The sequence below is a fragment of the Mytilus trossulus genome, chromosome 2 (assembly GCF_036588685.1).
Source record: "Mytilus trossulus isolate FHL-02 chromosome 2, PNRI_Mtr1.1.1.hap1, whole genome shotgun sequence".
NCBI lineage: Eukaryota > Metazoa > Mollusca > Bivalvia > Mytilida > Mytilidae > Mytilus > Mytilus trossulus.
The window spans coordinates 70,633,985-70,657,990 of NC_086374.1; positions in this window are offsets into that span (position 1 = coordinate 70,633,985).

The following is a 24,006-nucleotide window of genomic DNA, read 5'->3' on the forward strand; positions in this document are numbered from 1 at the left end:
GAATTTGTGATATACCAGGGTACCCTCCTTATCCTTTCAAGACTAACTCGTACGGGTCTAGGGCATAAGTGCTATGAGCCATTTTATAGGCCATACCAACCTCTACCTCTGGTATGATGGTCAATTTGGAGAATCTCTTAGTTTGGCCAGCCGGCAATAGTTCAGTTCGAATTCGTTGTAAACCGGAATACCATATCCCACCTTTTAACCCTCTACTGACAAACTCGTACGGGTCTAGGGTATAAGTGTTATGTGCCATTTTAAAGGCAATAAGTACCTCTTCCTCTGGTATCATTGCCCACGTGGAGAATCTCTTAGTTTGGCCAGCCGGTAATAGTTCATTTTCGAATTTGTGATATACAAGGGTTCCCCCCTTATCCTTTCCTGACTAACTCGTACGGGTCTAGGGCATAAGTGCAATCAGCTATTTTATAGGCAATACCAACATCTACCTCTGGTATGATGGTCGATGTGGAGAATCCCTTAGTTTGGCCAGCCGGAAATAGTTCAGTTCGAATTCGTTGTAAACCGGAATACCATATCCCCCCTTTTAGCCTTCTACTGACAAACTCGTACGGGTCAAGTTACAAGTGCTATGAGCCATTTTAAAGGCAATAAGTTCCTCTTCCTCTGGTATCATTGCCCACGTGGAGAATCTCTTTGTACGGCCAGCCGGCAATAGTTCATTTTCGAATTTGTGATATACCAGGGTACCCCCCTTTTCCTTTCCTGACTAACTCGTACGGGTCTAGGGCATAAGTGCTATGAGCCATTTTATAGGCAATACCAACATCTACCTCTGGTATTATGGTTGATTTGGAGAATCTCTTAGTTTGGCCAGCCGGCAATAGTTCAGTTCGAATTCGTTGTAAACCGGAATACCATATCCCCCCTTTTAACCCTCTACTTAAAAACTCGTACGGGTCTAGGGTACAAATGCTATGGGCCATTTTAAAGGCAATACGTACTTCTTCCTCTGGTATAATTGCCCACGTGGAGAATCTCTTCGTTTGGCCAGACGGCAATAGTTCATTTTAGAATTTGTGAAATACCAGGGTACCCCCCTTATCCTTTCCAGACTAACTCGTACGGGTCTAAGGCATAAGTGCTCTGGGCCATTTTATAGGCAATACCAACCTCCACCTCTGGTATGATGGTCGATGTGGAGAATCTCTTAGTTTGGCCAGCCGGCAATAGTTCAGTTCGAATTCGTTGTAAACCGGAATACCATATCCCCCCTTTTAACCCTCTACTGACAAACTCGTACGGGTCTAGGGTACAAGCGCTAAGAACCATTTTAAAGGCAATAAGTACCTCTTCCTCTGGTATCATTGCCCACGTGGAGAATCTCTTTGTTTGGCCAGCCGGCAATAGTTAATTTTCGAATTTGTGATATACCAGGGTACCCTCCTTATCCTTTCAAGACTAACTCGTACGGGTCTAGGGCATAAGTGCTATGAGCCATTTTATAGGCCATACCAACCTCTACCTCTGGTATGATGGTCGATGTGGAAAATCTCTTAGTTTGACCAGCCGGCAATAGTTCAGTTCGAATTCGTTGTAAACCGGAATACCATATCACCCCTTTTAACCTTCTACTGACAAACTCGTACGGGTCTAGGGTACAAGTGCTATGGGCCATTTAAAAGGCAATAAGTACCTCTTCCTCTGGTATAATTGCCAACGTGGAGAATCTCTTCGTTTGGCCAGCCGGCAATAGTTCATTTTCGAATTTGTGATATACCAGGGTACCCCCCTTATCCTTTCCTGACAAACTCGTACGGGTCTAGGGCATAAGTGCAATCAGCTATTTTATAGGCAATACCAACATCTACCTCTGGTATGATGGTCGATGTGGAGAATCCCTTAGTTTGGCCAGCCGGAAATAGTTCAGTTCGAATTCGTTGTAAACCGGAATACCATATCCCCCCTTTTAGCCTTCTACTGACAAACTCGTACGGGTCAAGGCTACAAGTGCTATGAGCCATTTTAAAGGCAATAAGTTCCTCTTCCTCTGGTATCATTGCCCACGTGGAGAATCTCTTTGTACGGCCAGCCGGCAATAGTTCATTTTCGAATTTGTGATATACCAGGGTACCCCCTTTTCCTTTCCTGACTAACTCGTACGGTTCTAGGGCATAAGTGCTATGAGCCATTTTATAGGCAATACCAACGTCTACCTCTGGTATGATGGTTGATGTGGAGAATCTCTTAGTTTGGCCAGCCGACAATAGTTCAGTTCGAATTCGTTGTAAACCGGAATACCATATCCCCCTTCTAACCCTCTACTGACAAACTCGAACGGGTCTTGGGTACAAGTGCTATGAGCCATTTTAAAGGCAATAAGTACCTCTTCCTCTGGTATCATTGCCCACGTGGAGAATCTCTTCGTTTGGCCAGCCGGCAATAGTTCATTTTAGAATTTGTGATATACCAGGGTACCCCCCTTATCCTTTCCTGACTAACTCGTACGGGTCTAGGGCATAAGTGTTCTGAGCCATTTTATAGGCAATACCAACCTCTACCTCTGGTATGATGGTCGATGTTGAGAAGCTCTTAGTTTGGCCAGCCGGCAATAGTTCAGTTCGAATTCGTTGTAAACCGGAATACCATATCCCCCCTTTTAACCCTCTACTGACAAACTCGTACTGGTCTAGGGTACAAGTGTTAAGAGCCATTTTTAAGGCAATAAGTTCCTCTTCCTCTGGTATTATTGCCCACGTGGAGAATCTCTTCGTTTGGCCAGCCGGCAATAGTTCATTTTCGAATTTGTGATATACCAGGGTACCCCCCTTATCCTTTCCTGACTAACTCGTACGGGTCTAGGGCATAAGTGTTCTGAGCCATTTTATAGGCAATACCAACCCTTACCTCTGGTATGATGGTCGATGTGGAGAAGCTCTTAGTTTGGCCATCCGGCAATAGTTCAGTTCGAATTCGTTGTAAACCGGAATACCATATCCCCCCTTTTAACCTTCTACTGACAAACTCGTACTGGTCTAGGGTACAAGTGCTATGGGCCATTTAAAAGGCAATAAGTACCTCTTCCTCTGGTATAATTGCCCACGTGGAGAATCTCTTCGTTTGGCCAGCCGGCAATAGTTCATTTTAGAATTTGTGATATACCAGGGTACCCCCATTATCCTTTCCTGACAAACTCGTACGGGTCTAGGGCATAAGTGCAATCAGCTATTGTATAGGCAATACCAACATCTACCTCTGGTATGATGGTCGATGTTGAGAAGCTCTTAGTTTGGCCAGCCGGCAATAGTTCAGTTCGAATTCGTTGTAAACCGGAATACCATATCCCCCCTTTTAACCCTCTACTGACAAACTCGTACTGGTCTAGGGTACAAGTGTTAAGAGCCATTTTTAAGGCAATAAGTTCCTCTTCCTCTGGTATTATTGCCCACGTGGAGAATCTCTTCGTTTGGCCAGCCGGCAATAGTTCATTTTCGAATTTGTGATATACCAGGGTACCCCCCTTATCCTTTCCTGACTAACTCGTACGGGTCTAGGGCATAAGTGTTCTGAGCCATTTTATAGGCAATACCAACCCTTACCTCTGGTATGATGGTCGATGTGGAGAAGCTCTTAGTTTGGCCATCCGGCAATAGTTCAGTTCGAATTCGTTGTAAACCGGAATACCATATCCCCCCTTTTAACCTTCTACTGACAAACTCGTACTGGTCTAGGGTACAAGTGCTTTGGGCCATTTAAAAGGCAATAAGTACCTCTTCCTCTGGTATAATTGCCCACGTGGAGAATCTCTTCGTTTGGCCAGCCGGCAATAGTTCATTTTAGAATTTGTGATATACCAGGGTACCCCCATTATCCTTTCCTGACAAACTCGTACGGGTCTAGGGCATAAGTGCAATCAGCTATTGTATAGGCAATACCAACATCTACCTCTGGTATGATGGTCGATGTGGAGAATCCCTTAGTTTGGCCAGCCGGCAATAGTTCAGTTCGAATTCGTTGTAAACCGGAATACAATATCCCCCTTTTAACCTTCTACTGACAAACTCGTACGGGTCTAGGGTACAAGTGCTATGGGCCATTTTAAAGGCAATAAGTACCTCTTCCTCTGGTATTATTGCCCACGTGGAGAATATCTTTGTTTGGCCAGCCGGCAATAGTTCATTTTCGAATTTGTGATATACCAGGGTACCCCCCCCCCCCTTATCCTTTCCTGACTAACTCGTACGGGTTTAGGGCATAAGTGCTATGGGCCATTTTAAAGGCAATGATATAAATTGTTAATGTTAAGATTAATGACTGAGATTGGTCTCCGTTATTTTGAAGAATTATATGTCATTGAAATAGTACTTGACAGTTTTTATTTTTCTGTTGTTTTTATTTCTGCAATTAACTATGTTTCTATTTTTTCTGATCTGTTTAAATAGAAAATGCTGTCTGTATTGTATGTTTTAGTTTCATGATTGGACTATATTTGTAGACAAAGAACAACGAACAAATTATGGAATGCCCATATGACCATCAATTCTCTGTAATTCCTAAATTTCTATACTAGTATTCAATCATTTTTTTTATTTATTGTAGCTTACATTAATTCAATAATCACAAAATTTTAATAAGAACTGTTCTTTACTTTATTTGTTTGTTGTAATGTCCCATTAAATTTCTATATTTAATTATTTTTATTTCAACTTGACTGTTATTGCTTCAGTTTACATTATTTCTCTTATCACAGAATGTTAAAAGACCATTACTTTGTTTTATATTGATGGAAGCATTTGCATTGTTTTTATTACATTTACAATGTTATTTAAAGACGCAGACCTAGAAGTCCTTGAAGAAGACCAAAAGTTAATTTAGTAAACGCGGACCTCGAAGAAGACACCCATTGACATGCCTGTTTGAAGTAATATCACATATACATAGGAACGTTATTTAATCATAGTTATCGTTCATAGTTTCTAACAACACTTCTTCGAACGCAAGTCATCTCATGAATATTATTGCCGGCTCATGAATATTATTGAAGGCTGGCCTCATGAATATTAACGCCGGCTGCTATCGACGGCTAGATCCACACTAGTCTAAATTTCATTATCTTTTGAGGCGAGATGTATAGGGGACACAGCCACGTTAACTTTTATTTCTATAGAAGTCGCTCTTCACTATACTACTACCTGTCGATACATTTATTTTTGGCATTGCACAAGTCATGTCTTCTTTGACTTTTAATGACGTTAAAATACTAAATCCCTGTGATGTGTTTTAGTCGATTTTAGTCTCTGATGCATGATTTTTTACTATTAATTGGTTTTGGCTTTTAACTAGCTGTCAGTAACTGCGAGTATTCTCAAATCGTATTTTCTTGTTAATTCGACCTGTTGATACTGTTTATAATGCTTTTTTGTCATTTTTTATTTATATGGATCTTGTCTGTATACCAGCTTGGATTATTTGTAATATCTTCAATTTTTCACTTATTCTTACAACATTTGTATAAATTCAAGATTATAAAAAAACGTTTTTTTTCTAAAGTGAACATTGATTGGTTAAATATTTCTCAGTGTGTTTGAATTTGTTTGTTAGCCTTTTGGTCATGAATGTTTGCTGTAATATTTAATTGACTGTGCATTTGTATTCAGATATCGCAGATCAAATTTATTCGTTCATTGTGTAATCATACGTTTTTTGATTGAGTTAAGTCTGCCAATTGATATTTTATCGTATGTTTTTCTATGTTGTGATGTTATGCTATTGTTTCAGAAAAAGGGAGAAGGTTTGGGCCCATTTAAACGTTTAATCCCGCTGCAAATGTTTGCACCTGTCCTAAGTCAGGAATCTGATGTACAGTAGTTGTCGTTTGTTTATGTAATATATACGTGTTTCTCGTTTCTCGTTTTGTTTATATAGGTTAGACCGTTGGTTTTCCCGTTTGAATGGTTTTACAGTAGTAATTTTGGGGCCCTTTATAGCTTGTTGTTCGTTGTGAGCCAAGGCTCCGTGTTGAAGGCCGTACTTAAACCTATAATGGTTTAATTTTTAAATTGTTATTTGGATGGAGAGTTGTCTCATTGGCACTCACACCACATCTTCCTATATCTATACAGATGGTATACTAAGCTACGAACTTATGTAACATTCAAGTGCAACTTCGGTTTTGAAAATTATTTGTCAATAATGCGACATTTTGAGCAAAGGAAATGTATTACAAGATTAAGAATATTTGCTCACAAATTGCAAATTGAATCTGGTAGATACCAGGGTACTCTTCGACAAAACCGAATTTGTCTCAGGTGCACCTCAGTTGAGGTTAAGGATGAAGTTCATTTTTTATATAAATGTGAAACGCATTTAATAAAAAGAGAGAAATTGATGCAAAATATATTGAAATCATATCTAAACTTTCAAAATTTAAATATTAATAACAAATTAATTTGGATAACGAATAATGAGGATCCCAATGTACTATTTGCATTTTATAAATATATAGAAGATAGTATACTAAGCATTGAAGGACAACATAATCTGCAATTACAATTGGTATGGACGAATACTGTTACATGTAATGTAGGGACGTTACGCACGATATTGCGTCCCAATTGGTAACGTCAAAATTTGACGTTTTACGTCGGTAATCGATTATCGAGTATACTTTGTTCGTTTTGATTGTAATCAATTTTGATCGATATCAAAGTCTTGAATATGTATGAAATATTTGCTACTGGTAGGTACGCAAGCAAATGAACTTTTCGGACTTCTGATTCGGCTTGTGTTTTATTTTTCTTTATATTTATTGTAATTTTTTTTTTTTTTGCTCTTTTCTTTTTAGTTTCTTTATCTCTTTACAATATTTAATTCTCTCTGTCTCGGATATGAAATTCTTTTGTTTTGTAATTAATATTTTACCTATTTATTGACAAGTTACCATATGTTGTTTTTTTTTCATTTTAGATAATTATTCATTTTCTATTTGATTATAACTACTTTTGTATATTGCAGTTCTTATCGTGGTTTCTATGATTCTATCTATTTTCGAAATTTGTAATTTGGTTATTTTGTTTTGTCCCCTGATCTTAAAACATAAAATCGAACCGTACTTGTTATTTAAAAACAATGAAATATTGTTCATATATCATATGATAATACGAACTGCTTTCAAATTCGATGACCTAGGAGGATGATTTGCCTAATGAGTTCATATAAAGTGATAAAAAGCATGATAATTTTAAGATACGCTCGTGGCGAGATTTGTTCGACTCCGATCCTAATCGACAGTTATTGCAACTATTTTAACTTAAGGTCGCCTGATGTCCGGCTTCTCCTACCTTTCATGGCAGGTCAATAAAATACAACAAATGTCGCTTATACATGATGTGGTGTTTAACACCAAAACAAAGAAAAAACTTTTAGAAACAATTTGAAAACACATATATGTATAGCGTCCCGAATCGAAAACGTTCAAAACGTAAGAAAATTGCTCAGTGGACAAACATGCAAGACATTTGATTTGTTAAAAAACGAAGTCATTTCGACTTTACAGCTTATCAAAAAGTATATTATCGTATTGTGGGGTGAAAGCACATTACGAAAAAGCACTGTTTTATATGCTACAATTTGAATATTTAATAAAATGACGTTGAAACTGACGGTGTTTTTGTAAAAAGCGGCGAAATTCGGCATTGGACAATCTTGCAAGACATTTTCCGGAGGCCAATGCGTTTTTATTTGTGGTGCGAGTGCTGTAAAATTCCGGATTTGAAATGGTCTATCTAAGCACATTTGTAGGAATAATTTATAACAACAAAATTTTATATCATCTGATATTTTAAAAAGCGATAAATTTTGATAACTTACCATTTTCAGAAACCTGACCATGGCGAGGATTATTCGTTTTTGAAAAAATAATTTTTTACCGTTGGATCAACACAAAAAACAGCAATGGTGTCATACGTTATATTAGACGGTTATCATTCATGCGAATTTTCGCGGATTTTAAACTTTTTATTAGACCACAAAAATTCCTGCAAAAGTTATTTTGTGAATAATTTGTTACGTCTGACACGCATATTTTTGATAGAAGAGCTATTTATCGAATTGCTCTGTCACATTTTACGGCATTGACGCAATAACGTGCTTAACGTCAGGGCAAGCGCATGCTGATTTGTCACATATATAATGTTTTAATGGCATATTTGTCCAATTTCTGTATTGTACCTTCGATATTCGTTCACTTAGATACATGAAATTAACTGAAACTCGAAAATCAATACATTTTATAAAAAATCAACATGCGGTATTGGTGCCACTTAGCGTTACACGACGTTCCTGAATAAAACGACGATTTTGACGTTGTTCCATGGAAAGTTTCAAACGTTGGCCGTATATTCTACTCATGTGAAAATGCCGCTTAAAGTAAAGAGATTTTCGAAGTTGCTTTTTATATGGTTTTATTTTTTCAAGCCGGTGCAAAGGCAAAATTCCATTGAATTAAAACAAAATTTTAAATACATGAACAATTTTTAATTTTTGTGAAGAATTGTCTTCAAACTAACACAAAATAACAATTTTATGTCTTGTAAAATGATTTAAATATATAAAAAGACAATGTGGTATGATTTCCAATGAGACAGTTCTCCACAAGAGAACAACATGACACAAAAATTAACAACTATATAGGTCACTGTACGCCCTTCAACAATGAACAAAGCCCATACCACATAGTCTGCTATAAAAGGCCCCGAAATGACAATTTATAAACAGACGAGAAAACTGACAGCTAATTTCTGTTAAAAAATGAACGAAAATGTCTGTTTTTATATTTTTTTTGGCATTTATTTTTATCTTCAAAATGTTTTAAAACTTTAAAAATTAGTTTGGTACTACGAGTGAAACAAATGCAGGACAAATCTGAGGCTAACCTCTTTTCTCTTAGGACGAACGTGCTTACAACATATCATGGCTGTCTTTGCTTGTAACCTTCAATGTCTCAATTTCTTCTCGTTTCTTTGATATTTGTGTATTACCAGTTTCGTTTATTTCTTAAAATTAAGCAATGTTATCTCTGTCAGAAGACGACTCCTATCTTTGCTAGTAAAATTGTAAATATTTTGTTTCCTGTTTCTGTCTCTTTTCCCAAATTACTCGTTTATATATATGTTTTTTGGTAATTTAGTAATTTCGCTCCCGCAATTTACGTTTTATGTTCAAATGCTTCTTGATGTGTCTTTGATTATGGGAAAGATGTAGGTAGTATATCGCCCGATATTTTTCTTTTCGTATTCTTATTTATCAACACTTTAATCCTGGGACTATTATTACTAACGTTAATATATAATATTCCCAGTTTTATTTTTAAAAAAATTAAACAGTGACTTATACTTACAGTATAATTCATATTATTTATTTTAATGTATAAGTAAGTCCACAATCTTATAATTACATCAAGCAGGGCCGATTTTAAGGAACATGTAAACTAGAGGCTCTAAAGAGCCTGTGTCGCTCACCTTGGTCTATGTTAATATTAAACATTGTACACAAATGAATTCATGACAAAATAGTGTTTTGGTGATGGTGATGTTTTTGAAGATCTTACTTTAATAAACATTTTTGCTGCTAACAATTATCTGTAACAGTAGTTTCTGTGGAAAATGTTAGTAAAATCTACAAATTTTGTGAAAATTGTTAAAAAATGACTATGAAGGGCAATAACTCCTCAGGGGGTCATTTGACTATTTTGGTCATGTTGACTTATTTTTAGTTCTTACTTTACTGTACATTATTGCTGTTTACAGTTTATCTCTATCTATAATAATATTCAAGATAATAACAAAAAAACAGCATAATTTCCTCAAAATTACCAATTTAGGGGCAGCAACCTAACAACCGATGATCCAATTCATCTGAAAATTCTAGGGCAGATAGATCTTGACCTGATCAACAATTTTACCTCTGTCAGAATTGCTCTTAATGCTTTGTTTTTTGGGTTATAAGCCAAAAACTGCATTTTCCCCATGTTCTATTTTTAGCCATGGCCGCCAATTTGGTTGGTTGGCCGAGTTACCGGACACAATTTTTATACTAGATACCCCAAAGATGATTGTGGCCAAGTTTCAATTAATTTGGCCCAGTAGTTTCAGAGGAGAAGATTTTTCTAAAAGATAACTAAGAACATGTTCTTGGATTAATTTGCACTTCTCATAAGTGCAAATTGGAACCACACTTTTTTTTGTCGTAGAATCATCAAATTTAGCAAAAATGTACCTCTGGGGATAAATAACACAATACCAAAAGAAAAATTGGTGTGGCTCGCCCGGTTCGGCAACTGGAGTGAAAATAGTGACAAAATCCTGTAGGATATTTTTTTCTCCCATAGGATTTTTAAAAATCCTACAGGATTTTGAGAAATCCTATAGGATAAAGTCATAATCCCATAGGATATTTTTTATATCCTACAGGATATTTAAATCCTAAGGGATTTATAATCCCTTAGGAGAATAAAAATATCCTATAGGATATAGTTTCTCCCTTAGGATTAAAAAAATCCCTTAGGAAAAATAAAAGCATTTCCTATAGGATATTTTTTATCCTACAGGATATTAGTCTAATAAAATAATCCCATGGGATTAAAAATATCCGATAGGATTAATAAATATCCTAAGGGATTTCATAACAGAAAAAATATCCTGTGGGATAAAAAAGAATCCTAAGGGTAATAAATAAATCCTAAGGGTAATAAAAAAATCCTAAGGGAGATTAAAAATCCTAAGAGAAATTAAAAATCCTATGGAAGATCAAAGCAACTCATAAGAGAGAAAAAAATCCTATGGGAGAAAGAAATATCCTATAGGAGAAATAAATATCCTATAGGAGAAACAAATATCCTATGGAAGAATGAAATATCTTATTAGAGAAAAATCTATTTGTGAACAAAACCAAAGAACAGAGAATAGTTTTATATGTTTTTGTAGTAGGTAAGGATATTATTTTATTGGAGCAGACCAAATATTCCCAGATATTATTGTTTAAGAATTGTTAATTTTTCTACCAATGACACAAATTACGGATAAGTGTACTTCAAACATGGAGCTTGCATTGAGTTACTGCTACTGGTCCGTTTGTTATTTTATGTTTATTATTGCCATTTGCGTAGTTTCTTCTGTTACCTATTTCTACATCGGACTATGGCTTCTTTTAAATCGAGTTTTCTCTTGTTTAATGCATTGTGGTTGTTTATTCCTCATTTGCTAAAGGAATAGGGGCCGGTTGAGATATCAAAAGTCATGAGTATACATCCATCGCCTGTCTCAAAGCAGAAACCTTTATCCTTTGGTAATCTCATGTGATTTTTTTCAATTTAAGTTCAAAAGTGCATTTTAGTGTTTAGTGTAGCAACCATTTCTCTGAACTATTATACATTATTGTTTAGTGACCAAAAGAGGCCCGCCTCAATGTGCGGAATTTTTTTTCTGCATAGAGGACTCATCATTTTGAACTCATCAGAGTTCCTGTACTCAACCGACTTGTTGGGTACTTAGACATGACTGTGACACCATCTGAACAAAAACTGTGAATAAAATCAGAAGCAATTTTAAAACAACACATGGTGTTAGGGCTAAGAATACCACCAGCTTTTCATTGAAAGTAATGACAAGACAGAAACATGCGTCCAACGGGTATATCCAATACACTACAATTACTCAAACAACTTTGAAAATCGTACATAAGTGTGTTTTTTTATTTTTTTATTTAGTATAGCTTGCTTTCCGTGAAGATATTTTTATTATGGAGATGCCTGGATAGATTTGCCAGTAACCATACTTCTTCTATTGTGTCCTCAATATGCATGTAGTATTTGCAACTGAACATTTACATTAACTTTCACCAATAGAGTCTTCAACAAAATTTGATAATAACTGAAATTTTATGGAACTAAACACTAGATGTAACTAAAGACAGTATTGTTCACCTAGGTTTATGTGCATCTCTGAAAACAGACACATCAACACGTTAGGCTAGAATATCACGGTACGTCTAAACACTGCTAAGGACTCCTTAGTGCACTAAGGACTATACAATGCCACTAAGGACTAGAAGGAGTGCTGGTGTGTGTATTATTTTTACATATTATGTTAGAGTTTGATATTTCATGCATAAATTTCAAATTTTATAGAAAAATAATCATAAATAAACAAGATATTCAACATTATTTAGGCACGTGCCCGTTTTTCTTTGATATGCCGAAAATCAATGAACCGTTTGACACGTGCCAAATGACAAAACAATTGATTGAACAATCATTATCTTTTTATTTTAGGTAATAAACAATTGTATCTAAAAAATATTTATATAGACAATAACTGTTTAGTGTCTTTAAATATCAGCTGTATTTGTACGAGGCTAGGAAACAAGGTGTATGCGAGCTTTTAGCGAGCTACTACACCTGTTTCGAGCCGAGTTCAAATACAGCTGATATTTAAAGACACTAAACAGTTATTGTCTTTATCCTGCAATTAATTCTGTAAATTGTTTGTGTTTTGAAAAACACAAATACTTACATATTTAGCATTTATTTTCGATTTGTAATCCCTTGAGGCCCGAGTAGTAATATAAAAATCACACATTACGCTGAAGATGGATTCGCAAAAAAAGAATCTCGAATGGTCAATAATAATACATCGCTCAAGGTGAATAAATATCTATTTTAACATAACAACTAATTTCAACAGTAAAAATTAAAAACAAAACATTGTCCAATTTGAAACAGAAGTGTACGAGAGTTGTCCTACGCTTCAGACTTGACTTTCACTAAACATGCATGCTGAAATTGACATGGCTGATTTTGTAACACAATCATACGCATTCAAGTTTTGAAATCGACAATTGTCATCGTCATTGGAATGCAAGTGGAATACACATTCTGAGGTCACACAGGTTCAAACAATACTCAGTCCGGCAGTGGGCGGAGCTTAGAAGCGATATCTGTATAGTATACAGATACAGCATAGCGATATCTGTAGGGCTGTATCTGTATAGAAGGACACCCAATTGCAGGATAAAATTAAATGTGTTGTTCTTATAAAAAATGATTACAGAACAAATAATTTTGTTTTTGTTTTACTTCTTTCCCGACAAAGTTATTTGCCACAGGTGCACGACTTTGATGTGCGCCTACTAAATGACTAATAAGTTAAGAGTGTGGTCAGCTTGTTATGTAAGAGATATGAAGACAAAATAAATATATATATTGATAAGTGTTTTGTTTTTATTTTAATTTCGACAAAGATGCGTGTATATATGGTTTCACTAAAACAATACGATGGAATTGAGAGAGAGAAAATTATGTGGCGTTTTTGGGGTTTATCCAAACCACTAGTTTTCAACCAGCTTGATATTTGTTTACAAAGGCTTCATACGGTACTTATTTGTTTGTATATTTCGACATTTTATTATTCTTCTAAAAGTAAAAGAAGTAAACAAAAAATCATTTCCCGATTTTAAGTCAGATTAAGTTTCATTTTCAGTTTTTAGTACAGTATTCACGAATTTTTTTTCAGTATGTGTAAATTTAGAGCTAAAGATATAATTCTGGCAGAGAAAGAGAATGCTTCGTATGGATGCCTTGAAAATATGCCTTTACCACATGATGTGTAAATAATTATTTTTTGTAATACAATATAATCAGAATATTTAAACCTAAATCTATCACGCGAAAAAAAGAAAAAGCCGACAGAAATATTTTCAACTATAATTTCTTTAAATCTACTTTTCTTAAAGAAGAACTAGTATCACAGGCACTTGTCTCAGAAAAGGTATATAGGAATTTTTTTTCTGAGACAAATGCCTGTGGCAAGTATGTCAGAAGGAAATCCGATTTGTATTGTTTTTAACAAATTGTCTGCTTAACATATTGTACGAAATAATTTATGAAATAATGACTATGTGCTATGCGCTTTACTCACTGTTGAAGGCCCGTAATATATTTCTCAAACGGGTCATATATGAACTTAGTGTGTTGCATGTAGTAAAAATGCATTATCTTATTGGTTTCCTTTTGTCCAGTTATACATTTCTTAAAATGTCTTCATATATGAAAATAAATGTTGAACAGTGCACCATAAGAAACAAACTAAAGTGTTCCAGCTCCAAACCAGTCTATTGTTCAAACGCATGTCCGTCGTCGCCTGTCACCACATTAAAGCACGCTTGCAAGAAAAAATAAACAGAATAGAGATACGGGTACAAAACACATTATAGATAATGTGTCCGACCACCTGAAAAATAAAATTGGTTCAAAAGACAAAGAACGCTACGAAATATTAGATTCATTTTTCGGTACTACCGGGCTTACCACAGCACAATAACAAGATGAATTTAATGAAAACGCAACAAGCATCTGCCGGTTATCCAAACTTCAACACGTACTTTAAAAAAAATATAAATGTGAATTAAATATCTATAAAAATTTGTATTTCAGTCACTTATTAATATGAACATCAAATAAAATCCGATATTAGATATATTTCTCTGGTGACAAATTTATTATTTACAAGAAATATACACTTGAGAAAATACTTCTTCATTCAGATTTTTTTGTTAATAAAATTTCAACAACAATTCATTTATTAGTATCCAACTTTACCAAAAGGATTCCCGTGTAATCAATTATGTAATTTGACACGTGTCAAACGGTTCATGGATTTTCGGCATATCAAAGAAAAACAGGCACGTGTCTAAATAATGTTGAATATCTCCTATATTTATTATTATTATTTTTCTATAGAATTTGAAATATATGCATTAATTATCAATTTCTACCGTAATATAAAAAGAAATTGCATGTAACAGCTCTCCATCTGGGGCCGTGTCAATGAAAGTATCCTAGGATATGTCCTAAGATAGGTCTTAGGACATTATTTAGGATTGTCTTAGGACGTGTCTGAGACATGTCTTAGGATGTAAAACAAAAATCTTAACGCATTTATTTAATTGAAAATATATGTAAAGATTTGTATGACATAGATTGAATTGTATTTTATATTTAAAGACAATATATAGAAAACAATTAACGCAAAATAAAAGTTTAAGTTTTAACGAAATACTAATAAATACGTTATTAAATATGATAAAAGATATAAATGAATGTAATACGAAAACAAAAGTAAATGTAAACTTTGTGATATTCGTGCTGCAATTTTAGTACATAAACTAGTTTTGTCCTTAGGTCCACTCGATTACATTACATGTATCGAATCAGGATTAGGTATTACTGTAAAGAGAAGTAAACTTTTTCCCATATTTGAATTATTTAAAATATGTTGCTTATGAGGAAAGTATTGTTTAGGCTTCAAAAAAGGCAGCACGAAATAATTTAATATAATACAATTAAATCTTTAACAAACATTAAACAATATTTTTTAATTATTAATTTTATCTAATGATAGTTTAATATTGTATTAGTATTTTTAGTATTGAATTTATGCCATATTTGTTGTTTTTATTACATTTTAGGACATCGTTACTTTTAGGACTATCCTAGGACACCTAATTGTATATCCTAACTTTAGGACCAAGTTTAGGACATATCTTAGTTTAAGAGACTTTCGTTAACCCGACTTATGACTAAGACGTGTCCTAAGACCATCCTAAGACATGTCTTAGTCCTAGGACAGCTTCGTTGACACGGCCCCTGGTTCTTAGTGGCATGTTATCAGTCCTTAGTTCACTAAGGACTCCTTAGCAGTGTTTAGACACACCCAGAATATCATTCGTAACTAAAACTTAAAAAAAAAATCATTATTGCTGATAATTTCAGAGATTAAAAGGACACATCATTTTGCTTTTGTTTTATTTCTCTTCCTATAAATATTTTCGTGTGCATGGCTTTGATGGGCGGCAACTCTTAAATTAGAATATGTTGAGCTTGTTAAAATGTTTATAGATATAGGAAGATGTGGTGTGAGTGCCAATGAGACAACTCTCCATCCAAATAACAATTTAAAAATTAAACCATTATTATACATGTATTTAAAAGTTTTATCAAGAAAATGTAATAGAAATGTCGACAATAACAATCTGAGATATTCTATTCTTAAAATAGATATAAATATAATTAGTGGTATGAGTGCTAATATTACAGTTGATTTGGCAATGGAGAAAAAATGTTCCTATCCATCAAAAATTTTAAAACTTTACACACTCTGTGTTCTCTTTGATTTTTTTTTTATAAAAACCTATCTCCATTTCCAAGTTGTGGTCCCTTATGCGGAATTTTGTTGAAATTTGAAGACTATTAAAAATTTAATAGGTCAAAGAATAGCCTTCAACATTTGAGGCTTTTTATAGCCAAGGCTGCGTTTAGTTTAAACATATTTTATTTAAAAATTGAATAGGTCAAAGAACAGCCTTCAACACGGATCCTTGGAAATAAAAAAAATTGCAATTAGAGGCCGCAAGAATAGTAACAGGTCTACTAATATTTACAAAACCTGAAACTTTATATTCTGAGGTTGCCTGGGAATCTCTTTTTGAAAGAATAAGGATGTAGTCGTAATTGCGTGTCGATATCTTGTCAATCGTACTGTTGTTTTATTCGACTAACTAACTTTATACGGAAAATTTTTGCATTTTTTTAAATTACCATGGTCTGTTGTTTTTAAACTGTTAATATTGGAATTAAGTAAAGAGTCAAAGTTGAAATCATGAATAAGTGTTCCGTGAAAATTGTTTTCGAAAATCTAATTTGTTCCTAATTCTTTAAAGTAATAAACTTTTTTCAAATAAATTCTGATCTTCCCTCATCTGATCACCAGCATGCCTAAATGTATTACTTCCAAAGGTATTGTAAGGGGTGTGAGGTGACACGTCCAGGTATTCAAGCGATTTCCTGTCGGACTTGCAAGTTCATGCATCGTTTCACTTCTGCAGGTAATATTCAGTGTACACGGCCGATAACTTATAACTTTCCATTTTGAACTATCAGATGTATAATATACGTCTTACTTGTCATAACTAAACTCATACGCTTGTTTATAAATAACATTTCTGGTGTATAATAAAAATATAAATAATACCCAAAAAATAAAATTTGATGAAATTACAATCTATTTAAATATTTTTTCCAAGGTTGACTTTGGGAAAATGTAATATATACTCGATGTCAATAGTGAAGGACAGATTGGAACATACCAGAAATATTGATTTAAAAAATGTACGCACTTGTCGATGATTTTTCTATACGACTGGGTAGACAGTTACGGAACTATAGCGCAATTTAAAATACATATATGTATACATTAAACATAAGAAAAAAACATATATTTTGAATAAATTGGGGTAACAGTTTTGTAAATAGACTAGTCCACGTATGTCAACAGTATGTAATCATCGAATGTCGATAGACTATTGTATACCAAAAGAAGAAGACGAAGAAGAAGAAGAAATCCAATTTGATTTAGATACAGGTCGATGTTTAACTTGCTTTGGTTCCTCGAAGTTGTGGACATAGTAAAATCACAGATTTATATTGACGTTACGCACCAGGTATTGGTGCCACTTAGCGTTACACGACGTTCCTAATAAAACAACGATTTTGACGTTGTTCCAAAAAATGTACGCACTTGTCGACGATTCGTTTATACGACTGGGTAGAAAGTTACGGAACAAGACTGAAAGTTACGTAACAAGACGGAACAAGACTGAAAGTTACGGAACAAGACGGAACAAGACTGAAAGTTATGGAACAAGACGGAACAAGACGGAAAAAGTTTCAAACGTTGACCTTATATTTTACTCATGTGAAAATGCCGCTTAAAGTACAGAGAATTTCGATGTTACTTCTTTATATGTTTTTATTTTTTTCAAGCGGGTGCAAATGCAAAATTCCATTTAATTAAAATAATTTTTAATATTTGAAAAGAATTGTCTGCAACAGTAACACAAAATAACATTTTGATGTCTTGTAAAATGATTTAAATATATAAAAAAGATGTGGTATGATTGCCAATGAGACCACTTTTCACAAGAGACCAAATTGTCACAAAAATAAACAACTATAGGTCACTGTACGGCCTTCAACAATGAGCAAAGTCCATACCGCATAGTCTGTTTTACAAGGCCCCGAAATGACAATGTAAAACAATTTAGTCGAGAAAACTAACTGCCTCATTCATGTTACAAAATGAACGAAAAAGTCTGTTTTGTATATTTTTTTACTTTTTTTTTTTTATCTTCGAAATGTTTTAAAACTTTCAAATGTGAGGCTCTTATTTTATCAACACTATAATTCTGGGACTATTATACTAACGTTAATATAATAGTCCCAGAATTTTATTTTTTATTTTTCTTAAACAGTGACTTATATATTGTAGGCAAATAAATAAGAAAATTCAGGTTATCAAGGAATTTTCACATTTTGTACATAAATCAGGCCGTTAATTTTCTCGTTCGAATTGTTTTTACATTTGTCATTTCGGGGTCTTTATAGATGACTACAAGGTTAGGGTTTTGCTCATTGTTGATTGCATATAGAAATAAGATTGTTATGTATGCCACTGGACGAACACTAATTGTGAATATTTCGATGGGAAACTATTGAGTATCAAAGTTCCAAATTAATTTCGGGATTTATTTTCTTTCTCGGTATTCAATAACAGAAAAAAAGAATAAATTGCTTGTCCGCTAAATAGGGGTTTTCTTGTTAAACATCGTTAAAAAGATGTGTGTCTAAGGTGAACGCTACAAGAACCCTGTAATACTAGTACGAGAGTATAGCATGTAAACATTCCTTCTTAATGATATGGTTCTGGAAATCTTTTCTCACAACTCATGTCGGCGCTAACATGCATGTCCTTTAGTATTTTTTTTTCTCTCCAAAAGTCCAATTTCACGTTTCCGCATTTTCGTGCATTACTTTTCCGAAATAAGTAGCGGCGTTTTTACGTTTCCTCAAATTGGTATTACTTTTCCAGATAAAAGAAATTACTATTCCGGAAAAAATTTAATTAAGGTATACCTGTTGATTGAAATAATAAGAAATAAATATTTATTAAGTTAAAGGTCATCATAACAAAGTCTACAGTAGTACATATACATTCACCGTTTACTAGTTTTGTATTTTGGTCAAGAAAGAAGTCCATCTTTTCCTTTTCATATTTTTGAACGGTTTTTTTTTTAAGTTAGAGTTATCATCTTTATGCAAAATTGAATGATTTCGTATACTAGTAGTATCAGAGACATATAATTATGTATGTATTATATGTCTCTGGTAGTATTACGTTTTCTGTGTCTCTTAGATTTTTTAAGAATACATTCTCGCATGCTTAAACATGATAAAGAAAGCACGTCAACTGTTGGACTCGTGAAAATATTTTTCAACTTTTTAAAGCTTCATCTGTGTGATCGAAATTGTCGAAAGATTCTGATGAAAATTTTAATAAAAAGTGATGCAAGTACAAGGGACCAGACGATATGATATAATTGGCACTAGGGAATGAATTATAGAAGTAAACTATTTCAAAATAAATAATTCAATATTTTATATTAATAACATCTTTAAGAATTACAAAATTTAATGTTTTATCGTCTGCACATGCCACGTTCAATATTGATTGCAATCTGTGTAATCGATTGAAATTCATGATCATTCAACCATGGACCGCTAATCACGCACGTGTGTACAAACAGTTTGACTATGAATATGTTTTTTCGGCGACCGTTTTTTCGTCATGTGTTTGGTATTTCAATTGGTTTATAAAACAAATTATGGATATCAATAGGGAAAAAAAATATTCCATTTATCATAAAAAGCTTCACAAGTTCCAAGAAATGGTTTGACACGAAATAAAGATATGTATCTGCTTTCCAGCTATTCTATAAAATATAATATATTATAACGTTACTTAAAACTGCGAAAAAAAAACTGAACCATTTGTCGATAAAAACGGACGAACGAAATTGTTAAAAACATATATTATCTTTTAGTATATTTATTCTAGTTTATTAATCAAAGGTTGATCACCAGCAGTATGTGTGCCTTACTAGTTTATAATGTCGTGGACTGTGATGTATGCTGCCACCTTCGAGACGTATTTGCTAACGGTTCATTAAAAAAGAGGGTCAGGATGGGGTCGATGAATAGAGAATAATGGGTTAAAAGTACCGAATAAAGGAAAATAAATAATGACTACAGAAACATAGAGAAAAAGATAAGGAATAGAGAATGACGAAGTGCTTATATATATAAAGAACACAGAAAAAGACTGAACAATTATAGAATTAAGGACCCCCGTACAGGTCCTCATAAAATTGACACATCTTATTTTCACACCTAGCAGTTTCTTGGTATATACACATAGTGGTCAGCGTACATCTGCAATGTTCAATTAGGTGTGAAATTTTAATCTGGTAATTGAGATTAAATATAAAAGATGTATATAATGATTATTTCATTATAGTGTCGCACAACCGACCGTGCAAGGGCTGTATAGCCAGTCAAGGTCGTTAAAAACTTCCATTTGTTGTGTCGCACATTGGTCTTACAGTTAAAACAAAGATCGATAGTCAGCCTTCATAAAATTACGAGACACTAAATTTACAATAAAATTAATTAAAATATAAACAATTATGAATTAGTTGTTATAGTAGTCTCAGGTTACAACAAGGATTTGTATAGTTACACACACATCTTTATCAATGAAATCCAGGATTTGTTTAGTAAATCTTTGATGAAATTAAAATAATATCCACATTTGATATAAGCAGAGACATATAATACATATGTATTATATGTCTCTGATATAAGTAACAAAATAAACGAATAAAATCTTTATTAAAATGCTAATATTCTGATGGTGGATATTATAATAAAATTGTCAATTTAAATTATCTTTGCAAAAGAAAATAAAGGTATATAAACTTGGGATTTTATTTGAAACACATCACAGTAACCTTTATGTAAGAAACAAATATGCACAAAGAAAGACAAAAATAATACTGAAGATATATTGTTTGTAAATCATAATTTCAGAAAAAAAACTTTTTTCTTCTAATAAAAAAACTATTTATTGTACGAGATAAAAACTTTTGTTTGTATTTACAGTTCATATGAACTCGAAATCTTTTCTCTGTGTTCATTCTGTCAAAGTTATTATATTCACGTGATGTTTTAAAAAGTTTATATCGGAAGTCTGTATATAAAAGACAGACCATTAAAACATGTATTTCGTTTTCCACACAGTTCGAACTACAAAATTTACAAAGTCTATCATTAAATGTTATCTGCGGTATGGAATATCGTTCCGTCTTAACGGCTAGCAAAGTTATGATTTTGCAGAAAAAAAATATGAAGATGTTAAATAAAATTATTTAAACCTTTCTCACAGACTTTTTCCCAACGTGTACACTTTGATTACATTTTTGTGACTTTCGTCCTACTTATAAAAACATGTGCGACTTTTCCCTCAGCATACATGTAAATCATGGGATTCGTAGAAATACTACAAAGGACCTCCTTAGTGCACTAAGAACAAAATTGTACACTAAGGATCTGATGGAAAGATACTATCACAACGGATATGGCATCTAGAAAAAGTCTTTGTAAAAAATCATAAAATCAAATTTTATAATTATGTCATTTTTAATTAGAAAGTTATCTAATATTTTCTCGACACGTGCTTCAATCGGTTGATTGCCACCTTTAGTGTAATCGGTAGAAATTCATGTTCGCTCAACCCTGTCCCGTTTATAATCCGCTTGTATATACCGATTTTAACATGTATATGGAATTTCAAATTGTTCTCTTGGATTTTTTTCGTTTGTTTGTTTCTGCCGTGTTTATTTTGTCTGGTAATTTTTTTACTTCTAAGGTAATAGCGTCTTCTCAAATATTTTCAGTTTTGGGAAATGTTTATCCTATTTTTTTTATTTTAAAAACACAAATAATTGTAAACACTTCACGGAAAGGTGAGGTTTAATACTTGGTTGCTTAACGTTCAGTGGCCTATACTTCATTTTTTTTCTGATGTCAGAAACCATGCCTCACCGCAAGGTTTTTAAAAGGATAGAACACAGGCAAATGCAAAAAGATTCTAATGACTATCTTTGCTGCCTAGGGTTCTATATAATGATTTATGTTTTATGGGATACTAAACCCCTGTTCTACAAAAACAAATATATTCAGTTTATGTGAGGTTTTAGTCTGATCTAAGTTTTGATGTGATTTACTGAGAATGTTTCACTTATTTATAAGAGGCAGTACCAAACATGTTTATCTTTAACATGTGGTCAGGTTAAATACATATAGGGTTACACACTTTCCTCGACATGTTTAGGAGAGGAACATATTTAGGGTACGAACTTGTTTACAAATGCATTACAAGTATAGATATGTGTAATTTGATGTTCAGGCCCCGGTGTTATATAGCCATTCTTCCCCCATGCCAGTTTTTCCCCCGGGGAAATTTGGATCATTGCCATTCTTCCCCCGCGGAAATTTGACAATACGTATACATATAGTCCCTTTTCCCCCATGCCAATCTTTCCCCTTTATTATAGATATCACTGTATACATGTACACGTCCGAAAATTAAACCGAACTGTGTTAGAAACAGGGATGGGGTCGATTACTTTGAAATGTAATCGATTACATTACAATTACTTTGCTTATTTTATGTAATCGATTACATTATGATTACACCCAATTTCAAATGTAATTGATTACATTAGATTACTTTTCTCCATTGTAATCATGATTACTTGTGATTACTTATGATTACATTGTATATTTTACTTAACATCAACAAACTAAATCTATAGAATTTTTTTAATATCATAAATATATACAAGTTAAGTAAAGTGATACTTGTACTGTTTGATAATGCAGCCATAAGTCCTTTATGCAATTGCAAATTTTTCATTGCATTTTATCATCATCAGCATTTGAAAGGTTGAATCACTAAGTCTGCATCTATCTGGCCTAAAGAATTTTCCAGCAACACTAAAAAGTCGTTCAACTGGAGCAGAAGTAGCAGGAATTGTGAGATAAGTTTTTGCAAGTTTTGTCAGTATTGGGTATATCTCAGTATGGTCATTCCAGTACTTTAATGGATCACATGCATCATCACATGGCTCAAGAAGGTATTGCGAAATTTGAGATATGCTTTTTCCTCCCCTTTGTTGGTGTCATGAAACTGAACAATCCTGTGTCATCAGATTTGGACATCTTCCTTGGGGGAGAACTTTCATCACTGTAATTTTCACAATCAACTTTTTGCTTCCTTGCATATGTTAGAAGCTTCTCCTCCATTGCAACTGGATCTTTTGACCATCTTAGTTTGAACCTAGGATCCAATATTGCTGAAATCAGATATACATCTTCAGATTTAAAGCATAATAGTCGTTTTGTCATTGAGGACATCAGTGTTGAAACCATTTTGTTGTTGTATGTGGTAGACAGTTCTGCAAGTTTGTGTTCAAGTCCTAGTGTAACTGGAACAGCTAAACTTCCTGACACATTAATTTCCTTTTGTACCATTATTGTGGCATCCTCAAAAGGCTTAAGCACTAAGCATAGTTCTTGTAATAGTTTACGCTCATATCCAGTGAGTTTAATTGTATCTAGTTTATTCAACTTTTCTTCAGACACTTCAAGAACAGAGCGAATCATAGTTATTTGTGAATTCCACCGTGTTGCGTTGTCAGCTTGTAGCCTTTTCTCCCCTTCTAGGATGTCAGATGCATTTATGGACTTTCGCACATATCTTACAATATTTGATGCTTTACTGATAACTGTTTTTAAATGTGGACTAGCATCCTTTAATCCATCTCTTACCACCAGTTGTAGGGTATGAGCATAACATCAGAATGTGTTTCGTGTGTAAATATAACTTGTTTGTATACATGGTATACATGTATATAAATATATATATATATCAATTTATATTAATACGATGAAGCTTCGGTACCGCTAAACTAATTAAAAAAGTTAGTATTCTTTTTTTAGGATAAAAGTTTTTAACTGACGTCGCCGACGTA